Here is a 5,000-nt window from a genome sequence, read left to right on the forward strand (position 1 = left end):
AGGGCCACGTGGAGGTGTCGCGCCGGTTCGTACCCATATCCGCAGCAGGTCTCCAAGGTGAAGAGCCTCTAGTCGATAGAATAATGTAGGTAAGGGAAGTCGGCAAGTTGGATCCGTAACTTCGGGATAAGGATTGGCTCTGAGGATCGGGGCGTGTCGGGCTTGGTCGGGAAGTGGGTCAGCGCTAACGTGCCGGGCCTGGGCGAGGTGAGTGCCGTAGGGGTGCCGGTAAGTGCGGGCGTTTAGCGCGGGCGTGGTCTGCTCTCGCCGTTGGTCGGCCTCGTGCTGGCCGGCGGTGCAGGATGCGCGCGCCTGCGCGGCGTTCGCGCCCCGGTGCTTCAACCTGCGTGCAGGATCCGAGCTCGGTCCCGTGCCTTGGCCTCCCACGGATCTTCCTTGCTGCGAGGCCGCGTCCGCCTTAGCGTGCTCCTCCGGGGGCGCGCGGGTGCGCGGATTCTCTTCGGCCGCCATTCAACGATCAACTCAGAACTGGCACGGACTGGGGGAATCCGACTGTCTAATTAAAACAAAGCATTGCGATGGCCCTAGCGGGTGTTGACGCAATGTGATTTCTGCCCAGTGCTCTGAATGTCAACGTGAAGAAATTCAAGCAAGCGCGGGTAAACGGCGGGAGTAACTATGACTCTCTTAAGGTAGCCAAATGCCTCGTCATCTAATTAGTGACGCGCATGAATGGATTAACGAGATTCCCGCTGTCCCTATCTACTAGCTGCGGCTGTCTCATGCTATGTGCCCCGATTTGCGTGGGCTCATGGTTGGTAATAGGCAGCAGGGGAAGGATGCGACTCGAACATCTTAGCCTCTCCTTCTCAAGTGCTCCTGCTCGCCTTCTCGGGGTGCAGCTGTTAAGCCTTCGGGCGACCGAAGGGCAGGGGCGCGACGGCGTACTGAATATCTTGTACGCCGGTTCCGGCTGCTGCATTTGTCGCGGCGGGATCCTGGCCCAAGTCGGCGAAGGTCACCCGCCTTGCCCCTGGAATTCCGGGGCATGATCCGCCAAGCCGGGGCGTGGTGACACGTCCCCGGTTAGGTTAGATGGGTCCAGACCCCCGAACGTCTGGGGGACCGGCCCGGCACCTGAGTAGGACCGGGTCTTTAGCCTTTTGGTGGAAACTCGGCCTAGTAGGGGGCGAAGGACGGAGGGTGAATCCGCTCTCCCGGAATGCGGGAGGCATTCGTCGGTAAGGGAGCGGGAGAAAACTTCGATGATGCAGCAGTCGAAGAGGACTAGTGCGCTGTTCCCACGGCGTGCTAAACCTAGCAGCTCAGTTGTTGAAAGCTCTTGGTCAAGGGGCGGGACCGGTGAGCGAGCTGCATTTAGCCTCCCCCCATGCCAGAGAGGCCGGTCCGGGGAAAGAGACGGGCCTCCACTTTTTCACTCTCTAAATGTCAAATATGGCTGAAAACATAGAGAGTGACGATGTGCCTCGATGCGAGATCGAAGAGAGCTTGTCTGTCGCTGAGCGACATGCAAAATTTTTGAAGTTACTCGATTCGAGTATTAAGAATGGAAAGATCGGCAATTATGCCATAAATAATATTAGAGACTTTGTGTCGGGTTGGGCGATAGCTCACTCCCAACTAGAGGGAAGGGTTATGGAACTAGAGCGCGAGAATGAACGTCTGAGAAGCCAGCCAGTCAGTGCGAAAACTTATGCCGCAGTCGCAGCTGCCCCTGTGGGCAAAGCGCCGACGGCAAAAGAAACTATCCAGAAAAATATTCAAAAAACGGTACCTACTGTGTTTATAAAGCCTAAATCTGGTGAGGACATACGGGCGGTGAAATCCGTTTTTGAGAAATGCGTGAATCCGAAGCGAGACAAAATTAAAATTAATAGTGTCAGAACGGCTAAAAATGTCTTGATAGTCGAAACTGCAACTCAAGAGGACAGTAATAAGATACTTTCCAATTCCCAGTTAACGGAGAAAGTTAAATGTGAACCTCCGCGGAAACGTCGACCATTGATGTGTATGTACGATGTACCAACTCATCTAAGTGCGGATGATCTGTTGGACGCGATATACAGTCAGAATTTTGATGTATCAATGACTCGAGTTGAGTTTGATGAACAATTTAAGTTGAAGTTTAAAGTTGGTCCTCGGGAAAAACTGACAGTTCACCATGTGGTGGAGGTTTCTCCCGAGTTGTGGAAACTGTTAACAAGAATAGGTAGACTATATGTGGGATATTCAGCTCTTAATGTTAAAGATTACTTAGCAGTATCCAGATGTACTAAATGTTATGATCTGAATCATACTAACAAGTTCTGTACTGTAACTGAAGTTATCTGTGCCCATTGTGGGCAGACTGGGCATGACAAAAGAGATTGTAGAAGCAAGGATCGCCCATCCATATGTATACCCTGCAGTAAGAGAGGGCGTAAGTGTGGGGGAGTCAAAGACTGCCCCACTTACAAAATGTTTCTGGATAGAATAATACAGAGAACCGATTATGGCGACCATTAAGACTGTTAAAAGAAAATCTCCGAGTAAAATCAAACGAGATGCAGAGAGGGGTAAATTAATATCTAAAGCTCTTTCCACAGGTTCGTTGGCTGATCCAGAGTGCTTCTCCGGGTTAGCTGGCCGTTTGACCGTGGAAGTTGGAGTTCAGACGGTAGATGATTTGGAGGCGGGTGTCAACCGCCTTTCGATTCAGCCGTCGACCTCTGCGGAAATGGAATCAACGATGGGTCCAAAGGAGGATGAAGATGCATCACGTGTTACTGCCCTGGTAACAGGAGGTGGTGGCAGTTGTGATGGAGATGGAACTGTAAATAGTGTAGATGCAAGTAGTGTAGTGCAAATTTGTAACAATGGTGATGGAAGTGTAATTGTAAATAGTGTAAATACAAGTAGTGTAGTGGAAGTAGACAGACATGAAAAATCTGGTGAAGGGATCAGTTATAGACAAGTTGATCCAAAAAATATATACAAAGATTTGGAGGAGTTGGTTCGGCTGTCAAGGCTGGAGGAGCCTTCATTACTTACTACGGCACTGAGGCAGCTGGTCAGGAAGGGACACCCTAATGGCGAAGACATTACTTATCCGGCTCTGGAGGATGTAGATTGCATTCAGTTGTCCGCCGCTAACATTCCGCCTGAGTTGGAGCAATTACAGGAATTAGTCATTAAAGTTTTTGATAGGCGCGGTCGCAAATTTGATCTTGATAAGATCTTTAAGGACATGGTCAAAACGTATGGGCGTAACGTCATTGATCTCTCGAAGCCTTGGCCCGCCAGTCGTTTGCACGTCTACTATCCCCCTGGGTAATGGGGAGATTTAGGATGTTGCAAATCAACGCTATGCGTAGCCACATGGTTACGCAGGAATTGCGTAAAGTGGCGGAAGAAGAACAACTGGACATTATTATGATACAGGAACCAGCCTCCTGCGCTGGTCGAATCCCTGGTTTTCCGGCGGCCGCGCAAGTGGCATTCTCTGGTGAGAACCCCATGTGTGCGGTTGTGGTCTTAAACAAGCTCATCAGATTAACTGTTCTAAATCAGTTTTGTAATGAACATATAACTGTGGTCCAAACAAACATGTTAACACATATATTATACATTGTAAATGTATATTGTCAATTTCGACAGGACATTGTTACTTTTTTGGACCAGTTAAGATGGATACTTAGGACCTTAGCAGGTCAGTCAGTAATAATTTGTATGGATGCAAATGCCAAGTCCCCGATGTGGCACAGCCTGGAGCGGGACGAACGGGGCTCGGAGTTGGAGGACCTAATAATGGAAGCGAATTTGATTGTCTTAAATGAACCTGGGCACCCGCCTACCTTCTCTGGAAGGGCTGGCGCGGTCTCAAACATTGATGTAACACTTGCGACTCTGAGTGCTGCGCCTCATGTGCTCCAGTGGTGTGTTTCTGAGAACGTCACGATCAGTGACCACAATTGTATATTTTTCAACTATGAGACAGAGGTTACAGAAGATCTTGGGGACTTGGTTGAGAGATACAATTACGCTAAAACGAATTGGGAAAGGCTGGCGCAGGAGTTTCGACCACCAGAGCTGGATATGGAAATTGCAGATGTGGACGGTGCAGTAGGAGACCTACTGGTTTCTATTGAAGCAGCTATTGCTGTTTCTGTTCCACGTGTTGCGAGGTATGTTCGCAAGCAAGCTACTCCGTGGTCCCCAGAACTGACCGCGCTTAAGCGGTCTGTCAGGCGGGCGCGGCGTAACTATCAAAGGAGCTTCGCCCAGGACGAGAGACAGTATCATTTGAGAATATATAGAAGATTAAAAGAGAGGTATGTCAACATGGTACAGACCACAAGAAGATCATCCTGGGAAACATTTGTCAAGGACCAGTTGGGGATGGACCCTTGGGGTGTCCCCTACAAACTGGTCCGGGAGAAAATTAGGTCTCCGACTATGTTCTCCACCCTGCGATTGGAAGGAGGTGGGTACACTACGACTTGGGAGGAGACAGCAAGTGTGTTACTGCACACTTTGCTGCCTGATGATACAGAAAATGAGGACACTGAGGAGCAGCGGGGAATACGCCAGGGACTGCTGCAGCAGTACGTTAATGAGGCGGCGGTATACCCCTTCTCTGTTGAGGAGGTGGTGGCTGCGCTTCATACTTTTGCAAGGCGCAAGGCCCCAGGACCAGATCATATACCAGCTGAGATCTTGCAGTTCCTGGCCCCACAGCTGGCTCCAGTGCTTGTTAAAATATACAATCTATGTCTGGAACGTGGTGTATATCCTAATCAGTGGAAGATCGCAGAGGTAGTTATAATTAAGAAGGGTCCCGAGAAGGACCCACAGCTAGCAAAATCATATAGACCGATCTGTTTATTAGATGTTCTGGGCAAGGCCTTTGAAAAGTTACTAGTCGACAGGTTGTACAGTCACCGAATGCTTTATGGCATGAGTGATCGGCAGTTCGGGTTCCGAAAGGGTCGCTCCACACAGGATGCGATCAATGAGGTTGCTCGGACTGTCCGCTCTGC

General features: G+C 50.0%; 1 pseudogene; it reads left to right on the plus strand.

The window, feature by feature from the left end:
• The window catches only part of LOC124741991, a 10,489-nt pseudogene that overhangs the window by 2,231 nt on the left and 3,258 nt on the right, over window positions 1-5,000 (plus strand).

This window comes from Schistocerca piceifrons, unplaced genomic scaffold (assembly GCF_021461385.2).
Source record: "Schistocerca piceifrons isolate TAMUIC-IGC-003096 unplaced genomic scaffold, iqSchPice1.1 HiC_scaffold_2041, whole genome shotgun sequence".
NCBI classification, from domain to species: Eukaryota; Metazoa; Arthropoda; class Insecta; order Orthoptera; family Acrididae; genus Schistocerca; species Schistocerca piceifrons.